The following is a 26,026-nucleotide window of genomic DNA, read 5'->3' on the forward strand; positions in this document are numbered from 1 at the left end:
ATCAGAAGTCTTAATGGTTGCTTTTATTTGACTTCTATGATGAATGGTTTTACCTTAGGAATAGACACAATAGTGGAGATGGAAGGACTAGTAGAGAAAACTGGGATAGGACTTGAGGATTGAGTGCCAATAGGAGTATTTACCATATCAAAAATTGGAATACTTCCCAAAAATGATGATACACTCGATAATGTAGTATCTAAACTAACTAGATTTGAAGTAGATGCAGATAATGTTGACAAAATTGTAGAACAAGCTGGAATAAAAATTGTAGAACTTTCTATTACACTGATTGATGATGATGGAGCTGAGGAGACTGGCTTGGTAGCTGAAGAAGAGGGTTGTAGCTTAGTAGATGAAGTGGTAGACACTTTTGTCTCACATACCTGGAGATGGGAGGAGGCCGATGAAGTTTGAGAAATTGATGTGGCAATTGTGCTCACAATCTCACTTGTAGAAGCTATCTCCTTAGTGGATGAAACAATTTTTCGTGGAGAGTGAGGAAGGGATGCAATCGCTACTGCTACAATTTTTACTCAATCATCTTCCTCCTTATCTTCCTCTTCAGCTTTTTCCTCCTTGCCTTCTCCCATTAATGCATGTAGCTCACCTGGTGAGATTGTGATGGATGGAGTGCCATCAATATCCTCACTGTCACTGTTGTCATCATCCTTGATTTCCACTTGGTCTTCACTAGGCTTATGCAGATGATAGATGTTTTTCCACATGTTTGTAGCATCATCTACAACATGCTCAATGTCTTTGATCAAAATTAAACATGTGTGAAATCTTATCATCATCTTACCTTCATGGTTTTTCATTGCAATTTTTACTTCTGCTCCAATGAGACTTGGTTTAAGATTCTTCAAGGATTTCTAATAGATTTCTTTTACCATTTGGGTGGTTGATTCCCATCTCAGCTATAATGTCTCCAATAGTTCTTTTGAGATTTGAGAGGCAAGCTGGTCCAAGGAGTATTTCTATTTTCCCATCTTGCTAAGTACCAATTCCTCTATCTACATTTTCTTGGCATCTGTTCTAGTTTCAAATTTCAATGCCTTGAAATTTGTGATGCTCGCTCCTTCCAATTGTTTAAGCCTTTTCTCAAATTTGAGTGCAGGCCTGACTAATATAGGTTCCTGCTTAGCATTTCTAGTTCTTCTTGTGAATACGACAGTAGGCTTCTTTTTAGGTTTGGTAATTATTGCCTTACCTTTCTTCTTCGGAGGTTCTTCTTTAGTTTCTTGCTCTTCTTTTTCTTCTTCTCCTCCTTCTTCTTCATCATCTCCTTCATCCTCACCTTTACCTTCTGTTAGCATAAGAGACTCAGATGCAGTTTTCAATTTTTCTATCTTCCTCTTGCCTTTGCTTATGGCCTGTGGTAGCTCAATTTCAAGCTCAATTCTTTTCTTTGCTTCATTATATGTTCAAAAAATAGGTTGCCTTGGGTCTACTAGCTCATTTACCAGTGCTTCTATGATGTCTCTAGCTTCATCAATATTTACCTCATAGGGAAGAGGTTTTACCCATGCAACTCAGGGTTTGACAGCCTGTATAACACATTATCATAGTCAACCATGAAGCATACATCATGTCTATAATCCTCAACAAGCTTAGGAGGAATCCTGAACCTATTATTCATCCTCTTCTTGAAGTCTTCAAAATAATTGTCCATAATGCTATCAAAATTTTCACCCATCTCTGCTACAAACTCATTTATCTAATACAAAATTGGAATATCTTTTCTCCATACGACAGTTCCTTTAGATGGAAAGAAATTTTTAATGTAGAAAAATAAATAGATCAACAGAGAACCAAATTTACAAGAGTTATTCTTGGAAGTCCTTATACTATCCATATTTTTATTCAATTGTTTTAGCAATACCTTAGACATATCAAATTCCAGGTTTTTCTTTACACTCTTGAGAGCCAAATCCATAGCTTCACAAGGTACACTATTTAATCTACTAGAACTATATAATTTATATGCAATTACATGAATGCCAAATTTTATTTTGACATCAAATATAGTGTTTACCTTCAAACCTCTACCATCCCACTCAGCTAGGGTTTGCTTCTATAGCTCCTCTCAACCTAGGGTTTTGGTGGCTTTTTCTTTATTAAGCATAGGGAGATCCATGATTTTATGAATCATATTCTTTGTGATTAGCACTAGTTACTCTAAACATAATTGTCCATTATGCACCCAACCCAAGATGCTTGAACTCAGGTTTCAGAGAGCCATCTACACTCATTTCACCTAGGGCACTTTCCATTTCTAGGTTTCCAATTTCTTGAATAGAAAATTTGAAATGAGTATGAATATCATGGATAAGAAGTACCTTAGGAGGTATTTGTGATTAAGCTCTAGTTGGGTCAAGTGATTTTGCAATAGCTGAAACAATCTTGAAGTTGGGTTCTTTCTATTCTGTACCCTTTATCAACATTTCTGAACCTCTTTTTGCCTTGGTGCTGATGGTGCTTGTGGATGCCATAACTACTCGATAAGTATAAGAAAATCTTGAACAAATTCTCTTCTTGAAAATCACTTGAAGTCACTTGGAATTTGCTCTGGATTCATTGGAGATATTTTAGCTCTGAGTATTCTTAAGTCGTGGTGAAAAATGAAATCGAATTCTATCCTTATGATGGAAAAACTATCATTAATGCTTGGTACAAACGTAGATGAGATGACATAGTGCTTGCCAGTCTATCATTGATTTACTCAATAAAACCTTGCAACTTAGTGTCCAAACAAAATCTTTAATACTCTTGACCTAGCTCTATAAGGTCTTTAACCAACCTTTCCTAGTAGATGCAACACAGTGAATGATAAATTTTCTTTGGTCCTTGAATCTAGAATACTGATTTGATCGTTTGCACTCTTTTACACTAAAACTGCTTAAGATATGGCTAGAGGATGTAGTTCTTTATTCTTCTTAAATCTAATTGGAAATGGTGGAGTCACCCATTTCTTGAGTGATATGACCATCATTTGAACTGTCTTGCTCAGTAGATTTAGGAATCCATTGTTGTCTCATCTTCTTTCAAATGTTATTAGCTTTAGCTTTCTTTTCATCTTCAATTCTTCTAGTATTCATGCAATTCTTGGCCATATGACCAAATTCATTACATGTGTAACATATTATAGTTGTATCCTTCTTCCTTAGGTGATGTCTTGCACAATTTATCCCAATGTGTCCATAATGTCCACAATAGTGACACCTATAGAAAGTATTGTAGTCTGAACCAAATATTGCTTTGATAATTTGTTCTGCTAGATTGAATGGTTTTTATTTCCATTCAGATACCTTGTGACCTTATTTCTTGCATTTGTGACATTTTCCTTCAAATTTTGGTTTCTCTTTGCATTCATTAGCTTTGTGACCATGCTGATTGCAGTTGAAGCATTTTCCATTGAATTTTCCTTTTCCATTACTCCAACATTTTTTTGATGTATGACCTATCTTGCCACAGTGATTGCAAGTGGGTCTTTGATTCCTTTGGGCACCTTGTTTGGTGGATTCACCTTCTTCCTTGTATCCAAGACCAGTTTTTCCTTTTTGTCTATGAAGATTTTCCTCATTTTGTTGATTCAATTGGTTCATGTCTATTTGAGATTTCATCATTCTTTCATTGACTTGTCTTTCAGTGATCAAGTCATTTTCCAAACTTTCATTGATTTGTCTCTCAGATCTCAGATCACTTTGTAAGCTTGCATTTATTTGTCTATCAATGATTAAATCATTTCTCAAACTTTCATTTTTAGATCTTAGATTCAAAATTTCTTCATTTGCATTAGATAGTTGACCTACAAGATTTTCATGTTGAAGGAATTGATTATTCCTTACCTCTAAGTCTTCAATTTTCTTTTTTCTCTATTACAAAGCTTCACATAGCCTAATTTATTGGATTTCTTGTTCTTTTTTAAGCTTCCTTACTTCTTCCTATAGAGAACCATTCTTTTCTAGGAGTTCCTTGATTGCTTCACTAGCTTCATTTGAACTACTTGATGGTAAAAGGTCTTCAATATTTTCTTCAACATACTGATGATCATTCATTTGTCTTGCAAGTTCCTTCCTTCTTTTTAGAGATTGAGAAAGATTCTCCTTTGCTTCTTTGAGTTGAGCCATGGCCATTTCTAGATCTAGCTTTTCATTTTTAATAGATTTGTCAAGTCTGAATATCTCCATTGTCCTTGATCTTTGCTCAAGCTGTCAAACTTTTATCTTGAGAACCACAAAGCTCTGATGCCAATTGTTGGAAATATTCAAGATAAGACATGTTACTAAGAGGGGAGGGTTGAATCAGTAACTTATCAAACTTTCAAACAATTTAGCATTTTAACTATTCAACATTCATTAATCTAATCTACTGCATAACTGAAAGAATAAACATTCATTGCACATGTACATAGAGATTTGGTGACCCAAAAAACTTCCAAATAGAAAGTAAAATTGGGGTGGGGATGATGCCCAAAACTTCAATACTACAGTATAAAGTTGGCCTGTTAAGGCTTACAATGATCACTTTTGGTGATCTTCCCTGTTAGGAGCAAGTAGGACTGGTAGATCCACCTTGTTAGAGGATTTACAAACATACAGTAAAGTATGCACTCTCTTAGGAGATTGATAGAAAGACTATTAAGTCTACACTGTTAAAGGATTTATAAATTGATTCACCTATTAGGATGAAGCAGTGGATCTTCTTATAACTATTTGTTGATAAGATCCTTTTTGCATTGATCACCTGATGTGATAGATATAACTTTTCTGCTCCTATGTTGATCTTGTTGAATCCCTTTTATTTTTCTACTAATTTGCAATTCCTTCTTTTCATGCGAACATCAATCTCTTCCTTTTTATATATTTTTCACACCCCCCATATATTTTACAAATGATATCATATATTACATATATACCATTCCATTATTTACAACTACAAGGTTAGCCAAAACATAAGTGAACAAAACATTACTGAGTCGACTAGATAGTAGAAAACTCGGGTTCCTCAAGCTGACTCGGTGACCTTCTAATACTCAGCATCCACTACATTACTCGGCATCGTCATGCACTCGGTAGAAGTAGAGGCTCAATTCATACTAGCCACACAACACTTCTTGGAACTTGGTAACCATTGGTGACTCGGTAGATATAGTGGCACTCAGTAGAAACTAACTTCTTCATTTACCTTGCTTTGCTCGGTGAACACTAAGTTCTTCATTTACCTTGCTTTGCTCGGTGAACACTGAGTTCTTCATTTACCTTGCTTTGCTCGGTGAACACTGAGTTCTTCATTTACCTTTCTTTTCTTAGTGAACACTAAGTTCTTCATTTACCTTGCTTTGCTCAATGACCACTGAGTTCTTCATTTACCTTGCTTTGCTCGGTGAACACTGAGTTCTTCATTTACTCGGTATCCTCTAAAATTCTTGGTGAGAACTATTTACCTACTGAACTTATAAGGTAACCACTGAATGCTCGGTATACACTATAGACTAAGTGATGAACTAGATAAGCATTCAGAATTGAATAAGTGTTTGCACTAATGACAAATATACCATAATTCCAATATAAAGAAATTAGTTAGGGTATTTTAAAGCTTAAGATATCTAACCTACTGTCAGATTTTAAGCAGGACAACATAAATGATGTCACTACACATCTCGACATGATGACTACAAAGAAGAGGCATGCAAAAGCTAAATCACGATTGGTCAAGTACTATCCTCATTTCCACAAATAGAGGAAAGATTGCACGTGCAAACTAGTAGCCAACCTAGAGAGCCAACATTTTCTAATTGAGTACATGAAGATAGATGGGGACAATGATTAGGTGTTCTTCATTGCTCAACATCGACCATGGGTCTTGAGATAAGGTATTCCTCAAGATCCTCTACAATTTTGAAATCATTATAATAATCAATGGCAAAACCAAAGCTATCAAAATCCCTCCCAGTAGTCCCAACCTTCATGGCCAAACTAGTATAATGGCTAGTGGTTAAACTAGTACAATCACTAGTGGAAAAACTAGCAAAATAATCAATGGAAAAATCAATAGAACAACTAGCAACCACCACAGGAAATTTGGTAGCCTAATAATCAATGGAGAGGGCCTTCACAATGGCCCAACCAAAATCCTAGTAACCCACAACTACCACCTCCAATTCCACCTCCTACAATAATGCCACCTCCTATAGCAACTAATGTTAACCGTAAGCCAACTTAGTTGTTCCCTACTCAACCTCAGCCAAATCCAAACAACAAGAAACCACAATAGCAAATGTACACTATAGATACTCAATAATCCCCTAAATATTCCTTAGAAGTATTTGATATACATTTAAGGTCAGATAAAACTTTTCCTACACTGGAATACCCTATTATAATGGAAGTTATAGATACTCCTATAGCACCCCTTCTAGATATCAACTTGCCAACTGATGTATCTAGCAAGACTATTGACCATATCATAGTGAATCCTCCTTTTCCACATAGGCTAGATAAAGAGAAATCTATACTCCAAAAGGAAGAGACATTTGACATTATTGAGTAGCTAAAAAACATGCATGTTCAAATTCCTTTGTTTCAAGCTATCAAGGATGTCCCTCTTTATGGAAAGGCTATTAAGGAAGCATGTTTTAAGAAGCTAGGTTGGAAGTAGCAAGACCCTAAAATAGTTCATGTTGTCAAGCAACTAGAAGATATCATGTTAGGGAAGGTAGTAACACCAAAGTATTTAGACCCTAGTAGTCTAGTGGTTAACTTGATCATAAATGGATAGGCTGTTAAAAATGCTTTAGTTGATCTTGGAGTAGCAATCAATGTAATGAGAAAAGATATAGTACATAGGTTATGAATGGAGGGCTTAAGGAAAACTCCCACAGTGTTACAACTATCACTCCAGATCATCTCATAGAAGATGTGATAGTGACTTTAGATTCATGAGAGTACTCTGCTGATTTTCTTATCCTATCACCCAAAGTCAAACTTGTTGGCTATCTTCTCATATTAGGAAGATCCTAGTTAGCCACTACTAATGCAAAAATTAGTTGCAAATCAAAAAATATGACAATTTAAAATGGTCAAAACATAAGGAAGCTAGAGCTATATCCACGTGCCCAACCCAAACCAAATTTGGGACAACCTATTTGGCTAGATTTAGGAGATGAAGAGGAAGAATTGAATTCTATAGCCCAACTCATGATGTTGCACAAATAATATTTTCTAAAAAAATAGGAAGAAGATGATATAGTACAAAGCATTCTCACCAATGAGTGTATAGTGGCCAAAGACATTGATGAAAGTTATTTTTTACAAATATGTACCTATGAAGACTGTGTTTATCCAGCAACTCCTAAAATAATTGACTAGCTATTTCCAAGAGAAGTATCTACAAGACTAGTACCAAAAGTGTTAATGGTGGAATTAACAACTACTGTGGAACTTTCCCCTAGTCATAATATCTATGTAAACAATAAGTTGTCCATATCCCAATTGGAACCATTAACCAAGCTCCTCAATTAGCATGAAAAAGCCTTTTCTTGGGATTATAAGGATGTGGTAGGATTATGTCCTAAACTTTGTACCCATAGGATATACATCAATGAAGAAAGCTTGCCACTCTAATAGCCTCAAAGGAGAATAAACCTAGCATTGCATGAAATAGTTAAGACAAAGTTGCAAAAATTGTTGGATGTTGGATATATCTATCCAATCTCTAATAATAAATGGGTACCACCCTTAGTTATTGTACCTAAGAAAGGAATAAAGTGGTGGATCTATGTAGACTACAAAGAATTAAATAATACCATAAAGAAGGATCACTTTCCTTTACCTTTTATTGATAAGGTTTTGGATACTTTGGCTAGAAAGAGATACTTTTCATTTTTAGATGTATACTGTGGATACAACCAAATAAGCATTCCTCTAGAAGATCAGGAGAAGACCACATTTACATGTCCTTGTGGTACTTATTATTATTCTATATTACCATTTGGCTTATGTAATGCATGAGCTACTTTCTAGAGAGCTATAATTAGCATCTTTGCTAATATATCACATGACGGCATGGAGATATACATAGATGACTTCACTACATTTGGTGGCACATTTGAGGAGGCTTTGAAGAACTTGGAGAAGGTACTCATTTGATGTAAAGAGCACAATCTATCTCTCAACAGTAAGAAATGCTTCCTAATGATGTAGGAAGGAGTAGTATTGGGACATTTTATCTTTGAAGCTATAATCCAAGTAGAGCTTGCAAAAGTAGAGGTAATTGTCACACTCCCCACTCCTATAAAATAGAAAGAAGTCAAATAATTTTTAGGACATGTTGGTTATTATAGAAGATTCATTAATGATTTTAGTTAAATAGATAGTCCTCTTTATACCCTACTTACCAAAGAGGCTAAATTTACCTGGACAAAAGAATGTGACAACTCCTTTCAAAAGCTTAAATCATTGTTGACCACTACACCAATACTTAGGGATCCTGATTGGAATTTGTATTTTCACATACATATAGATGCTTTTGACTATGCCATAGGCATAGTTCTAGGACAAAAATCCCAAAATCTTGAAAATACAATCTACTATATTAGCAAGAGCCTTCATGGACTAGAATTAAACAACATTGTGACTAAAAAAGAACTATTAGCAGTAGTTTATGCTTTGAACAAATTTTGTCATTACATAACTGACTATCCCATATTTGTTCATACTGATCATGTAGCAATTAAACACCTAATGAATAAACATGTTATTATAGGAAAGTTAGCAAGATGGCTACTATTGTTGCAGGAATTTGATATCACCATCATTGATAAGTCAGGGAGAGCCAATGTGGTAGCTGATTATCTATCAAGAATCCACCATGATGAGAATGAGACTACTCTAATAGATGATGCATTTCCAGATGAGAATTTATTTCATAATGGTTTCCAAACTCCATGGTATGAAAACATTGCTAACTACATTGTAGCTAACAAAATGCCAGCACATTTCTCTTATAAGGAAAAGAAGTTGCTTGTAGAGAAAACTTTCCATTTCTCTTGGATTGATAATATCTTATTTTACACTAGACCTGGTCAACTTATGAGGAGATGTGAGAGAGAGGATGAGATATATGACATTCTACATGCATGTCATAATGAACCATGTGGAGGACACTTTGCTATTGGCCCACGCTTCATAAAGATGCAGCCAACTATACACAAAAGTGTGATAAATATCAAAGGATGGGCAGAGCAACAAGAATAGATGAAATGCCTCTCAATCCACAACTAGCATTAATACCATTTGATAAATGGGGCATGGACTTCATTGGTCCAATCGATCCTCCATCCAATGGGAAATCATATATCCTTGTGTGCACTGACTATTTGATAAAATGGGGTGAAGTCAAAGCAATGAGGCATGCTTGTGATCACAAAGTTGTAGAAGTTTTGTATGAGGAAATATTTACTCGCTATGGTGTACCCAAAGAACTTGTCACTAACCAAGGTGCTCAATTCACTTCTAATCTAATCATGAAACTTATGAAACAATATAATATCAAACACAAGAAATCAAGCCCATATCACCCTCAAACTAATCAACAAGTAGAAGTCAAAAATTAGGAGATAGAGGCCATTTTAACAAAAATAGTTCATTTGCACTGAAGGGATTGGAATAGCAGACTACCAGAAGCTATTTGGGCCTATAGAACAACATGAAAAACTACTACAAGATTCACACCATTTGAGCTACTATATGGGAAAGTAGAAATGCTTCCCATTGAATTTGAACATAAAAATTTAAGAACAACATTGGAGTTGAACACTGAACTTCTTATAGAAGAGAGAGAACATCTTCTACATATTAATTCTTTGGATGAAATGCACAAGGCTACTCTGGAATGCACCAAAACTATATAGAAGCAAAGGAAACAATGGCATGACTCCCAAATTAAGAATAAATAATTTCAAATTGGTGAATGGGCATTACTGTATGATTCTAGATTTAAAGATATGTCAGGCAAGCTGTAGACATGATGGTTGGGTTCCTATGAAATAAACCATGTATTTGCAAATGGAGCCATCTAGATAAGTACCAATGATCCAGTGCCTTTTAAATTCTTAGTCAATAGCCATAGACTAAAGTTATATAAATGGACCAAAACAAAAGAGGATTTCTCATAGCAATTTCAATGGCTAGCTTCAAATGAACAATAGGTAACCCTTCCTATAGTAGAAGGTGTTGACCTCCTACTCGTAGCTCTTCAATACTAATTTATTCATGCATGCCAATAATAAAAACTTTATCTCCACATAAAGTTCAAAATTCTCCATTCACTTTCAAATTTCTTCTTTTCCAACTCATCTCATTTCTTTATCTACCACCTACCCACCTTCCATGTCATCATTTTACAATGCTTTCAATAAACACTACAAATTTTCTAATGTATGTTGTCACTGTTGATGTATTTTTTGCCACCTTTTGTTACATGAAAAAATCATTTAATAGGTATAAGCTCTTCAAATATTTATTCATTTATAGTACATAGATTTCATCGCTTATATCTAGTACTACATTATTTATATTATTATGACATTATGCTAGTTCCATACCCCATGTTAAGTATGAAAAATATGGACACTTGTCCATGTTTCATAGGGGGTAGGGAAGGTTATTAAAACCCAATGACATTCTTATTTATTCATTAAGATTTTTCAAATCTTTACATTCCCTTTATTGCTTAAATTTCAATTACTATAAGTATGCAAGTGTCTAGGTGTCATACCCTTATTCCTGAATGATTCCTTACTATTAGGCTATGATGTGACCTAAATTTACTTTTCAAGTGATCGAAATTCAATTCTCAAATGATTTTCACATATCTATGATTTACTCTCATTAAACTACATTATTACTATTCATAACAAATTGTTATGACATTAATTAACTAAAAAGAGTGTGAAATGTGAAAATGGGTCTATAAAAAACAAAAGAAAGCCTAAATTCATAGGAGGGAAGAGGAAAATAGTGCAAGCAAAGTAGAGAGTGAAATTGTCAAGAAGAAATTGGTGGACAATTGTTGTGACGAGAACTAGTGGAGCATACTATTTTACTCTCGGACATAGAGGCAGTGAGAAGATTTAATGCATGTGGTTGTTTAGGGTATTTCTTAAGTCTAATAGTGTTTGATGAAAAAGTAGCCATAGAATTTACAAGAACATTTAATGAGGGAGAAGCTACTACATGGAGATTGATGATTATTACTATAGAAGAGTGAATATCAAAAGTAATTGGGTTACCAATAGTAGGAGAACATTATCCTCATACACATGATACAAGATCAACCAGGGCTTAGTTTATCACAACAACTAATCCTCGGCTAGATATAACCATGTAGGGTTGCAAAAGGGTATCTCTTTTGCCACCAGACAATTAGCTAGTTATGCACATTATTAGGTACCTCACCTATGAAAGAAGATTTTTATATTTTCATGCACACCATTTTAAATTGGTCAGTTACATAAGGCACAATTATCTAGTAAATGTTCCCAATTTCTTGTATAACATGTTATGCATTAGTGCTGAAGAAACCCAAAAGGGGAAGGACAACTCTGTCACCCATCATGCCCTAATAAAATTTCTCATAGAGAGATCACTTAGGGATGCCTCTCCCATGTCATGGGTAGGTTTTGTCCAAGCTAAAACCCTATAACCCTAGGCTGTCCTTAATAAATAGCCCAATGAAGAAAATGTAGCTCCCATTGATGAACCTATTGAGAAAAGAAATCAAGATGTTGAAGCCAAAAATGTGTAAGAAAATGTGCCCTTACCTATTCAAGAGACTAAAATACCTAACTCTACCTGAGGAAAGAGAAAACAAAAATTACAAGAAGAGACCTCAGCTTCAGTAGTAGAAAAACCAAACCCTGTAGTTGCAAAGAAAAAGAAAACTAAGATAGGTCCTCCAGTAGTCACCCCTATAGTAGAGACACCAAAAGGAAGTACTAAGAAGAAGGCTATGATACTTGAGGTGAACCCTATGAGAAGAAGTCCTGGAATGAGGGGACAAACTTCTAAAGTGTTAGTAGAAGCTCAGTCTACTTCATCCAAACCATCCACTAAAAAATCCCCAGTAGAAATTGTTCTACATGACTCTCCTCCTCACCATGAAACTTCAAACATTCCTAAAACCCTAATGAGGAATGTAGGGTTGAAGTAAATGAAAATCAAAATGATTCCCCAATAGGCCAACAAGGTACTCCAAGCTGTAAAGATGAAATAGTTCCCATAATGCATGACTTAGTTTATTCAAACATGGCCTAGTTCCCTACAAGCCAACATGGCTTACAAATTTCTTAGAGTGGTCATGGAGGGAACAAAGGAAAAAGAAAAATAACTATGAAGAGGACAATAGTTCTATTACCCTACAAAAAACTTCTTTTCCAATTGTATGGAAAACATATGCTTGTTGTAGCCCTATGGGAAGAGGAGAAGAAGAAGATGAAGAAAGTCATAGTGTCCCAAGGTGAAGAAATTACAAATTTGAAAGAGCAATTGGAAAACCAACAAAAAAGGATGGATCATGCCCTCAAATTAGCTGATCAAGCACTTCCTTACACACCACCACCTCAAATTTATGTTATGTGTTTAAAGAAACAATTCCTTTTATTCCAACTTATTCTAACCCTCAAGAACATAAATAAAAAATTCCAATTAGCTCAAGAATTCTATGGTTTATACCAGAATTTTCCATCCTTGCAACAAAACTTTCTCTATGAGTTATATGTGCACAATTTTATCATACCAATAGAAACTCAATAGAATCCTTTACTCTACATAAGAGATGTACATCCCTTAGATGCATAATGAAGCTAATTATGATAGATAATTGAATAATTATAGAGATGAGGAAAGAATAGAGCCCTTATTATTGAGAGCTAAGAGCAGTAAACCAGAGGAAATTCTTAAGGATTGGTTTAGATTGACTTATGGGGATAAGCACAAGGAGATAAGGGATAGAATCATCACTGATAGAACCAAGGTCTATGCAGAATATGATAACCTACATTACTTTACCTTTTAGAGAGCCATGGTGTTAAAAGTAGGTGGGGTAGATTACTTGAGATACTCACTCAAAAGATCAGAGCCACACAATCCTATCAATTTAGAGGCCACCCTTCATCGAGTTCCAAAGTATATACAGTTGGGGAAACAAGCTAGGCTAGAACTATGATGCCCAGTTATAATGCAACATCCAATGATCATGTGGCCCCTGTATGATATTAATGTTGATAGACTTGGCAAGCTACAAGAGGACAATAGAAGGAAATTTTGGGAGAGAACACGAGAATTCTACTACACCTTCAAAAGTAGCAGGAGAGGAAGGACTAAAGTTGGAGAATTTAGATAACTAACAAAGAAATGATATGCTTGAGGACAAGCATCAGTTTACAAGGAGGTAGATGATGCAACTAATTATTGCCTCTATTTTAACACTTTTTTTTAATACCACTGAGACATTTGTGAACTTAGGTTTACTTGAATTAATGATTAAAGTCTAGAATAGAACCATTAACGTATGAGTAGATAGTATGTCATATTTTGCCAATATTATATATATAATGTAGTATTTAAAATAACCATCAGAATTTGTGTCCTAATATTTGGGTTTAATTTGATCATGCTTATTTGCAAATATCTCTACATTATAACTAAATTGTTAGCAAAGGAAGCCGAAGATGGTTAGAAGCATTCAAGAGGAATGTTGAAGATGGACTATGGCATTCAAGAAGAAAATGTTAAGGTTTAGCTATGGTGGAGTAGAAGAAGACATAATAGTACCAAGAGACATCATTGCTACCAAGGAGGAGCTATGAAGAATTGCTATATTTTCCCTACATTTACTATTGTGTCAAATCAGTTGTCCAAACTTCATTACTCGTACCATGGCTATTATCTTTCCTTTCTTTTCTCTGATGGATTTGTAGTCAGTTTGTTTGCTTTCCTTTTTTTGAATAAGTGTCATCCTCTATTTATAGGGATCAAATCAATGGTGTTAGGAGGTTAGAAGAAAGCTTATGAAAATAAATTGTTGACTCTTGTAGTGAGTTGTTTTTATAGTTTTATGTATCATTCTCATGAAAGGAATTTTTGGAACATAATGAAATAGCTCTTGGTTTATACTTTATGTTAGTAGATTAACAAAAGCTGACCAAGGGGCCCCACTTGGGAGGTGGATTAGATTAGAGTAGTATAGATTTGTTTTTAGTATTTCTCTTATTGTAGGTAGAAGTTATAAGTTTCTTCCTATAGCATCATACTTTGTGAGTTTTCCTATAGTATTTTTAAGAATAGTTATAGTAGATGAATTGAGTTGGAATATAAGTTAGTATTTAATTGTAATTCCAACATTAATTTTAGTGAAGAGTTAAGTGTGTTATTTTCCTGTAGCACTGGTGTAGGTTCTTTCCTTTCATTTTACTTTCCTAAAGCATAAGCATAATGAATCATTAAGAAACCTAGTGCACATATCATGCCAACCATTTCAAGTATATATCCCTAGGTTGAAAAATTAAGTGCACCTCATTGTGGGGAAAGTAGTCCTTAGATTGAATATACTATTCCTAAGTATGGTCTTGGGCATGATTATTATACACCTATTGTGAGGTAGATCAATAGTAACTCCATACTTTGAATGCAAACATTTTACTAGGAACCCTTAGAAAAAAATGTTATGCCAATTTCTACATAGGTGTCCATGAGGCATACCTAAAGGTGATCAGACTGTATAATACCAGTTTACCTTCCATTTGAGAAACATTTGAGTTTTTCTTTTTCAAAGTACTCACAGTATTTTTGTGTGATTGAACAACAAGAACATAAAAAAAAAATGAATCATCATTTCTTATGCCTATATTGATAGCACAAAAGAAATTATCACAATTTTGTATGAACAACAAATCTTCTTAATGTCATTATTCATTAACTAAAAACACTTCAGAATATTCAACTTTAACTTGACAGAATCATAGGGAAACCATGAAAATTTTTTCCAATAGGATCGTAATTCCTCATAGAATAATATATCAAAAGCCCCCAAAAATAATTTACATTGAATCATTGTTCCTTGAATACGAAGATTGTTCATAGTGGATGCCAAGTTAGGGTTAACAAAATGAGACAAAGCTCTTTGTTATCCATTAAATAAAATCCTTAATGATTTCCCAAAACAAATTGAACTCCATTTGAAGTCCTCCATAGGATGTCACAACATAGGTGATCATTAACCATGTTAAATATAAACCATAGTCAATGGTTTAACTCAAGTTTTGATTGTGGTCACAATAAAACCTTTATGATGAACTTGTCACATTAGGCTTAGTCAACATTTGACTATTCAATATAAATAATAATAATAACCCAAGTTCAAACCCTATCATCTTTATTGAATAGATTTGCATCAAGGATTAAAACAACTCCAACAAATTTTATATTACATCTATAATTTCAAGAGTTTGTTATTGTTTTTATAGACTTCCTATGGACTTATAGAGAGTACTATAGAGACTACGATACAAGAAAAAAACACTTGGAGGCTACATAATTAGAGAATTGTAGAAATTGCAATGAATGCTCAACTAGTGAGCACTATACATAAACATTATTCTAACAATATCAATATGAAAATAAGGGGGCACACTTGGTGTAAAGAGGTCAATGCAAGAGGGTCCATTGGAAAATGAGGCTACAAGGTCTTCATTAGTTCAAGCATGTCAAAGTTCATAATAGGTTAAATAGTATTTGTTAAAATCTAGAAAAATGAATGGTGTCCTCAATCATTCTCTTCATGCTCTAAGAAATCATAAGTCAATTAGATAAACATAGGACAAATTAAATAGAATTATCTACCTTTTTGACCTCAAATTTCTAGAATTCAAAGCTAATACATTCCACTTGTTTGTTGTGACTACACATGACCAAATCTATTAGGTTTCCACAATCCATAAAAATGAGATTTTTTATTTCTAGATTTGACTATGTAGATTTTTTTTACCACCAATGTTTTGGATCATACTACATGATCCATCATCAGGATGCAAGAAAAAATGAAGTACAAAAATGATAGATTGCAGATCTAGCACACCACATAAAGATAACATAGGGGTGAGGAGAGAGAAAAAAGTACAATAGTGACAAGATAAGACTCCAACCTAATAATAATAATTTTTTTAAAAAAGGAATTTGTGAGGAGACAAAGATGCAAATTTGATGCTTTGCTATGCAAACAACTTGGATCCAATGCTCTTCATCAACCAACTAGTCATGTACTTGCTTTGAGAATGGGGGGTCTTCACTCTCTTTACCAAGTCTCTCTTCTTCCCACACCCACTTCCATCCTCAGCTTCATGATAGGCAACCAATGTCTAGGGCACATGGGCTAAATAGCTTAGCAAATGCCCAACCAAATGTGCCTCTCACTACTATCTCTATGGTTGACTCACTGCTCTCTCATGCTCCAATTTGGTTACATCCCAATAGCACCACCTCATATACCACCTCCTTATTGCAATTTCACTCCTCTTAGCTTGTGCCTACCCTCCACATGGTAACTAGTGGTACAGTTGATAAGCACCATGTGTGATCAGATCTCCCTAGTAGCCTACACCCATCAACAGAATAGCAATGGTCAATTCTCAATAGATACCACTCACTACTAAGTATGTGCTCTCAATCTCTTCCTTTGAAAATTGTTGACAATATTAATTGTAAGTTTTTGTATGGGTCATCTTCTTATGTAGGAGCATCTAGTGGTGTAAGGGCAATCCTATATCACCCAAAAATGTGCTTAGTGTTAGTTTCTATTTAATGTGTTTTCATTTTTGGATACCCATTTGGGTCAAATAAAGATTTTGACTCTCATAGTTTCGCTATTGATTTTTTGGATTAGAGTTTTTGAGGACCTTGGGATACATGCAAATGTAGCAAATAGGTTTTTTTTAATTAAGCTATAATTATAATGTGTTAGAGAGTGTAAGTTGGAGGGATGATTATACTTTTAATTTAAGAACTCTAAAAAAAAATAGGTCAAAAGGCTTGACGGTTTGAAAGTTATTGTAGTTTTAAGTTTCTTGGAGACCTCCTAATAGCACTTCAAAGTTAGATTTGCAGCACTAAATGGCCTCGTACGGGCCTAAAAAATAGGGGATGAGAAAATCATATCTATGGTCTAATTGAGCTATAATTATAATGTGTTAGAGGGTGTAAGTTGGAGGGATGATTATACTTGTAGTTTAAGCACTCCAAAAAAAGAATCAAGAATAAAGGCTTTACGGTTTGAAAGTTATTATAGTTTTAAGTTGCTTGGAGACATCCTAAGAGTAGTTCAAAGTTATATTTGAGGCACTAAAAGGACTCGTACAAGCCTAAAAAATATGGGATGAGAAAATCCTATCCATAGAGCATTTAGAGAGATTTCTAGAAATTTAAATAGTTCATCAATCAAAGTCCTAGATCAAAAGTTATGCCTCCCAGAAGTTGGACTACCATTTTTGGATTCTTCTAATTTTACACTGACATTTGATGTGTTTTCTAGAACCTTCTATTTTGTTGATGGATGGGAAATGGCATATTCTAAAATTAATTCTTAACCCTAAACCTAATTTGGTTTACTTAAGGGCATTTTTGGTATTGTAAAGGCATTTTTTTGGTTGAGTTTGGGAGAAAGTACTATGAGAAGGATTTTCTCCGAAATCTAATAACATTGTAAGCCCATAGGGAATGTCAGGGAGTCTATTTTTTTTGTACTAAACATAATAGCATATCATTTCTAATAATAATATTCACCTTTCCTATTGTGTTCTTTTTTGTCTTGGATTGTGCCCTCATCAAGTGGTATCAAAGCAAGTTTTCCTGAGTGTGTAGATAGAGCACCGACTATGAGGCAGTTTTCACCAAGACTATGTGGTTGGGGATTTTGATACAAGAAGATACCTCCACAAAGGGAGTATGGTGGAAGGGTTAGAGTTGTTACTCCTAAGGTTAGAGCCCTCTAGTAGGAGGATATCTGTAGAGGGATGAATGTTGTTGTAGGTGATGAAAGTGAGGAAGAAAATGAAGAAGAAGGAAATATTGGGCAGGAAGGGGAAGAAGACAAAGAAGTACTAAACCAGGTGGAGGAGAAGTTTTTTAGGGCCATTTCCAAGCTTGAAAAAAGACCTAAAATTGACGTCAGCATGTTTTCATGAAATCTAAACCTGGATGAGTTGATTGACTGGATCAATAAGCTAGAGGAATATTTTGAGTATGAGGATATTAGGGACCCTGATAGGGTTAACTTTGTGATGGCTAAAATGAAAGGCCATGCTAAAATCTAGTGGCAAGAGATTCAGTTGGAAAGAAATAGAAGAGGAAAGGAGAGAATCACAAGATGGGATCACATGGTGGAAAAACTAAAGAAGTAGTTCATTCTTGTTGATTACAAGCTTGATTTGTTTAAAAAGATGCAAGGGTTAAAGCAAGTGGGAAAATCTATCTAGGAATACACTAAGGAATTTTACCAAGTCCTTATTAGGGTAGGGCATGTAGAAGCAAACAAAGAGAATGGTGTTCATTACATTAGTGGGTTAAGACATAGCATTCAAGAGGAGTTAACTCTGGTTAGCATGACTAACATTGAAGAGGCATACTAGTTTGCCTTGTGAGTTGAGGAGAAGCTAAACGGAAAGTTTTTTGGAAGGAAAAAAGGGCACAGTCAAGTAGGAAGGGGTAGTGGTAGGTCATTTGGAGGCTGAAAGAAAACCAAAAAAAAATTGAAGATGTAGGTACTAGCTGAAACCAAAGGAATGAGGATTTCAACTGCTCTTGTGATCAAAACTTTGGAGATCAAAGAGGAAGAGGTAGCGGATGTCAAAAAGGTTCAAGAAGAGGAGGCTTTCATGGAACCTATTTTTATTGCAATGAAGAAGGTCATCATGCCTTTGAATGCCCTCAATGCCAAGGAAGGATAGATAAGAGAGCTAATTGTCAAGAAAAGGTTGCTTATGTAGATGACAATGCATAGTCATCACATTTAGATGATGTAAAAGGAGTAGAGGTTCTAGTTAATGAAAGGATCTTACTAAGTGGTGAGATTGAACCTAGACAAAGGAGGAGTTCGTTTCATACTAAATGCAAGTGTGAGGGTAAATGTTGTGATGTGATTGTTGATGGTTGAAGCATTGACAACTTGGTGTTAGAGGAGATGGTCTCAAAGCTAATGAACAAGAGGGAAAAACATCACTAACCCTATCAGATTGCTTGGGTGCAATATGATCATAAGGTCACGGTTAGTGAGTAATGTTTGTTAAAGTTAAAGATTGGAAGTTACCATGATGAGGCTCTCTATGACATCATTCCTATGGATGTCTACCATTTATTGTTGGGAAGGCCATGGTAGTTTGATAGGCATGCTATACATGATGGTCTTGCAAATACATACTCTCTAACAAAGGATGGAGTTCACCATAAATTAAAGCCCTTGATAAAGGAAGGTGAAAATGTATGTAGTAGTGCTATGGTATGTCTTGTTGATGGAAGAATTTTTTTGGATGGCATGACACATCAGCATATGTGTTATTCTTTAATTCCAAGAAAAGATAAGGAAGGTAGTAGTGAAATTCCACTTCAAGTTTCAGGTCTATAAAGTGAGTATGGAAATGTCATCTCTGATAATGTTCTAGAAGGGTTACCACAAATAAGGTAAATTAGTAATCAAATAGATTTAGTCCCTAGAGCTAGTTCAAGAGAGCCTAAATGCATGTGCAAAACCTACAATACTAGCACCAAAGAAGGATGGAGAGTGGATAATGTGTATAGACTCTCAAGCCATAAATAGAATAAAAATCGAGTATCACTTTCCTTTCCAAAGAATGGATGATATTATGGACTATTTGAGTGGAGCTCAGTACTTCACAAAGATAGATCTAAAGAGTGGTTATCACCAGATATGGATAACAGAGGGAGATGAGTGGAAGACTACATTCAAGACCAAGAAGGGTTTATATCAATGGTTAGTCATGTATTTTGGATTGGCCAATGCACCAAGCACCTTCATGTAGCTTATGAATGAGGTACTAAAGAAATTTTTGGGAAAATTTATTATTGTCTATCTAGATGATATTTTTATTTTTAGTAAGTCTTTGGATGAACATTTATTGCACATTTGTAGTGTCTTTGAAAGGTTGAGGGAAGATAAATTGTTGATTAATTTGAAGAAGTGTAGCTTTTTCAAAAGTGAGTTAGTCTATTTGGGGTTTGTTGTATTAGTTAAAGGTCTCAAAATGGACCTAGAGAAGGTGAAGGTCATCTTGGAATGGCCTACTCCAAGGTTTGCCACTGAGGTGAGGTTATTCCATGGTCTAGCTAGTTTTTATAGGAAGTTCATTAGGAATTTTAGTAGTATATGTGCACCCCTAACTAAAACAATGAGGGGGGATAGAAAAGAGTTCAAGTGCACTACAGAAGTTGTAAGGAATTTTGAATTACTAAAGAAGAAAGTGACAGAGCAACCTATGTTGGCACTTCTTGATTTCAACAAAGTGTTCCAAGTGGATTGCAATGCTAGTGGCAACACTATTGGGGCTGTGTTGAGCCAAGAAGGTAAACCTATTGCCTATTTTATTGAAACATTGAATGATGCAAAGAAGAAATATTTTGTTTATGATTAGGAGTTATATGCAATAGTTTAGGCCTTAAAGTAATGGAGACATTATTTATTGTTGTCACTTAGGTTTGCACCCTTGTCCAAAGCCTATGCATGAGGACAACCTAGTGAAACATGAAAACCTCCAAGCTATGGGACTTGAATTGTGAGGTTGAGTCTCCAGAGAAGGCCAACTTCCTCTTACTATTAGGGTGCACCTAACTACTCTTGGAGAGGAAAAGAGAGAAGGAGAGCATGAAAGAAAATCTACCTAATCTAATCTAATGAGGTGATGCACCAAAATAGAGTGTTCAGACCAATCTCTGCCCATATATGCACCATTGAACCAGAATGAAACTAAGGATATACACATTCAGACTTGCTTTAATCTACTAATCACATGAAAATTAGAAGACCAAGATGAATGACACAAGGAAGAGAGGTTCACTTATATTAGCATTCATAGACTAGGGGGATACAATCATGAAGATTACTGATTTCCACAAAACACTAGTGGAGGCAAAGAGCTCTTGCACTTCACACCAATGGCTGAAGGAGATAAGATAGAAATCATATAGGTCAGAGGCATAGGGGATTTTACACTAGAGTTGTAGAGCAACAATAGAGAACAACAGAGAATGATCAACCTTAACAAAATCTACAAAATTTTCCTTTATAGTTCAGGCATAACTGAGATTTTCCCTCCAAAACTATCCTGCAACCACTACCATTAAGTCATGCAGAGAAAAATCATGGAGATCTAAAGAAATTAGATCTAGAGGTAGATCTAGATGCAATGATATCAGAATAGTGCCTCGAGAAGATAGAAATGGTGCCATAAATCATTCTGAGTAGGTATATAGATTGGATCAAGGGGGTGGAGTGTTCTTCCTTGTTTAGCATTCATTTCCTGGTGGTTGGAATCGATCAAGAAGATCAAATTCGCACAAAAACTCAATTTCTTATCATTCTTGGTGCATGAATCAATAGGATCAGCAAGTCAACCTATCCTTGGCACCAAAATGAGCCACATGGACCAATAGTCTTTTATCTTTTTGCCACCCTACAGGTCTCCCCATAGTTGACCGTATTTATTCACTAATCACGTTGGCTCCTCAAAATCTAACTGCAATGGTCACATTAACTATTAGCACCCCTAACTATTAATCTTGGCTGAGCCTACAAAGACATGTGTCACCTAGGCGCTATGTCGCTATGGGTAATGTTCTCGCAGCTTTCCATAGCGAGATAGTGCCTGCCGTGGATTTCCCTTTATTCAACGATCATGAAGACTCACTGTATTATTGTGCTTGCCTCCATAAGGTTTTTGGTCCACAAATCCACTTGGCAACCACCTGGCACAACCTGGCATCCTGGACCCACTGATCCATATGGCACAAGGGCACCATGGTGCTATATGTATCATCCTTGTAGCTTCTAATAACACAATAGCACCTACCATCAATTAGATCACATCGGACGGTGAGGGCTCATCAAGTACCTTCTTACGAAGAGGGTAGGAAAGTGACATCATTTGGGACACGTGCCCTCCACCTGCTTCCACACATTTTTAAATTTTCTTGCACTTCCGTAATGTGGGAAAGCACTGATCATTGATCTCCACGAGATCAATGATCGAGAAAGTCCTTCATGTACTTTGCTTGTTCCTACCCTAGACCCATCACACCTTGTGCCACCTCAGCAATTTGTACCATGCCTGGCAACACATGACATCCCACAGAGAAATTGGTCCTACAAAAACACATGGCAACTACCTACTTTCTCAGATGTTTTAATTTCCTTGTATCTTGATAATGTGGGAAAGTGCTAGCCTTTGATCTGCCTGCATTGGACCGTGATCATAACTTGTACTTTCTAAACCTCTAAGAATATTTTCCATGACATCACCTAGGACACATGTCACTAAACTACTTCCCTACAATATATAATTTCCTCACATCTTGATAATGCAGGAAAGTGCCAGCGCTTGATCTTCTTAGATCTGACGATGATCAACAAAATGGTACAACTACACACTAAGTTGGCTGAAAGGACCAATGGAAAACCACCATGTACTATGACCCACCTAAAAACTGCCACTAAGGACAAGTTGTACTATCACTTTGGAGAAGGGCAGGCCCATTAAGTCATCTATGCCATGCGTCACCAAGGTGCTATGTCACTATTGTTAAAATTCTTGTAGCTTCCCATAGCAAGATAGTACCCATCGTTGATCTAGACTGATCTAATGGTGAGCAAGATGGATTTTTCCTATTAGTGTACCAACCAATGAGAACTGGCCATGTGCCAACCTATCTGACAACCCTCATTTGTGGCCTACCAAGTGAAGCAGGACCCACATTCCATGTAGTCATACTTTAGCCAATGAAAAGATTGATCAACTGCTAATGTGTCTAACAAATCTTTGTTGATATCTGATGGGGCATACTTGGGACCCACTTGACAACTGGCATTGCCGTAGTAACACTTTATGTCTATGTGCTATGTCCCTATTGGCAAGAGCAAAGATTTTTTGATAGTGCCATGGTGCCCACTGTGGATGGAACAAAACTTGGCACCAGAGAATAATGAGGAAAGGGAGGATCCACTGGACACGTGAAAAAAGGGTGCTATGTCACTAACGCAAAACAATGAGTATCTTTCCATAGCAACAAAGTGCCAACTGTTGATCTAGGGAAGATCTAAAAATTATGAACTTGTGCTCTTTGAACTTGCATAACTACACTCTATGACACCATCTGGATGTGTGTCAACAACCCACTTTCTCGCATTGTTAAAAGGTCTGACAAAGCTCAAAATGTAGGGAAGCGAGCACCAATAGAATTTCCAACTTAGCCAGCCACCCTGTCCAACTTGTGGCCCATAGAAGGAACATGAATAGACATACCATGCATCACAAAAAGTCTTTCCCACATTATTTAAGGGTCGTGCATTTGGAAAATGTGGGGAAGTAGGGAACCATAGATCATGGAAGATCTAATGGTGTGAAAATTTACAGGTTGATGGAAATAAAACATTAGGTTTCATCGTTCAAATTTTTGATATTTCCATGCCATTAAAAATAATATTAACTCTAGGAACTAGCTGTTGGATAGGCTGGGCATACAAATTTGAATTTTTGGCAGGGGCACAAAAATAAGAAACATTTCTAGCAACTCACGGGGGATGCGAGCCTACTACGCATATGACTAGTGGCTTAAAGCATCCATTGGGCTATAGAGGTGAAAAGATGCAGATCTTGAGCACTGAGAAACCCTAACCCTACCTTTGAGAAGAAAACCTTGAAACCCTATCTCTGCAACTGGAACCAAAAAACAAAAAACCTTCATCTGCAACCACAAAACTTCAAAACTTGTTGTCTCACGGGGACAACTATGCTCGTGCACTTCTTTGAAAAGTAGGAAACTAACAAAAAGAAAAACTACTCTAATATGTACAAATATTTACAAAGAGAGGGGTCAAACAAACCCATTGACTGGTTTGCTGAAATAGTTGCCCTTCCTTATCAACTAGTTTCTTGTTCCATACAAAAGGACAACCAAATCGATCAGCAGGTATGACAAGCACACTGCTACATGAAATATCTCTTTCCCAATGCTAAAAATAGTGAAGCATTTTAACATTGGGGTGTTACCTTGTGGAGCAAAACATACCTGCTCCTCCTTGTGATAATCTTCCTCATGCTCTAGAGTTAACATGACTGGGGGCAACTTGCTGATTTTTTGTAGAGATAGATACCTTAGAGGGCATCCTCTTGATGGTGTAGGGCCAGAGGAATCATCCTTGAGCACTTGACTATGCTCTACAATGATATTCTTCAACTGGTTTGGAAGTGGCTCCTCCTTTTGATTTTTTTCCACATCTTGTTCATGCTACCCATGAACCACTTCCTTTGGGTCTACTAGTATGGTGTGACCTTCCACTTGTTGCTATTGTGGAACATGCTCCTCATATATAGGAGATACTAATTTGATATCCATGGAAGAGTAGAGGGCATCCAACTCATCCAAAAGATCATCCTCATCATTGATCTCCTCCATTGTAGTTTCAAAGATATGCATAGGTTGGGAAAAAACCTCATGTAGGTTAGCATATTCCTCCTCAAGGACAAAGCTATCCTTGAGGCCTTCTTGTCCATCCTCCACATCATAGAGGGCTATCTGCTGCAGCAAATGATCCTCTTCCTTCCCTAGCAGTAAATCCTCATTCATTAGCAAGGGCTCAAAAGCCATGACTTGCTCCTCAAGAGGAGGAACATACATATTGTCTTCTTCTTCTTCTTCCTCAACAAAAGAGGGAAGCTCTTTAGATAAGAGGGTTGGGTCCTCTTCCTTTGGCTCGGCAACCTCCTCTTTGTTCTCCTCAGTAGACTGCGACTTCTCACATGGAATCCTTGTGGGTTTGGATTCACTCTCCCAAAACTCTGTATTTGGTCCATCAAAAGTCCATACAACCTACCCACCTAGAAATAATCTAATAGTAATAGGTTTAGGAGGTTGATGACTAGTCCAAATCTCTCTTATAGTTGATGGAGGGGATACAATAATAGGATCTTGTGAGGGAGGGGGCTTCCTAAAGCTTGGGATGACATATTTTGGAGGGGGTATCTACCTCCTTGGCTTGAAAATGAGCTGATTGGAGCCTCATTTCCTGTCCTCTTGCTGCAACAACTTCCCTTGCAAGGTTCTCCTCAAAATGTCTCTATTTCTCTCTCTCTTCTTCTTCTTGTTGGAGATAGGACATCTCCTCCTGTTGTCTGTCAAGTTCTTGTTGCCTTGCAACCTCATCAAGCTGGTCATCCATCTCCTCAAGTTGTCTATCCCAGGCCAATAACTGCTCATCTCGTTCGTCTATCTTCCTATCCCATGAATCCATCCTTCTTTGAAATTCCAACAATATATCTTTAAGTTCTTCAACTGAGGATGTTGGGGCTAATGGATTAGACGTAGGCAGAAGGTCAAAGTTTTGCATAGCTTGGCTATAAATAGCTTGGGGTGGAGATTGAAATGGGCAATATGAGGGCTAAGGAATAAAATTTTCATGATATGGGGGGGAATAATGACTATTTCTATGAAATGAATCCATAACAAAGTTTTCATAAAAGCTACAATTTCATAGAAAACTTGAAAATCACAAAAAGATCAAAGGTGATCTTTACATACCAGCACTATTTCTGCTTGAAACTAGTAGATTTGCACTAGAGTCACCATGGTATTTGATTGGATGCCTCCAAAGGCTAATGGCACTAAAAATAACACCCAAATTCTTAGTGTATCAAGATCAACTAGCTAACCAGTGGACTTTAAATCTTCTGACTAGCATTCCACCA

The 26,026-nt window shown here is 36.1% G+C and overlaps 1 pseudogene; it reads right to left on the reverse strand.

The window, feature by feature from the left end:
* LOC149544383 (uncharacterized) overlaps window positions 1-25,572 on the reverse strand; it is a 101,047-nt pseudogene extending 75,475 nt beyond the window's left edge.
* Between the last annotated feature and the right edge of the window lie 454 nt (window positions 25,573-26,026).

This window comes from Cupressus sempervirens, chromosome 8 (assembly GCF_028749045.1).
Source record: "Cupressus sempervirens isolate cs-2001-9-10 chromosome 8, ASM2874904v1, whole genome shotgun sequence".
In the NCBI taxonomy this organism is placed as follows: Eukaryota; Viridiplantae; Streptophyta; class Pinopsida; order Cupressales; family Cupressaceae; genus Cupressus; species Cupressus sempervirens.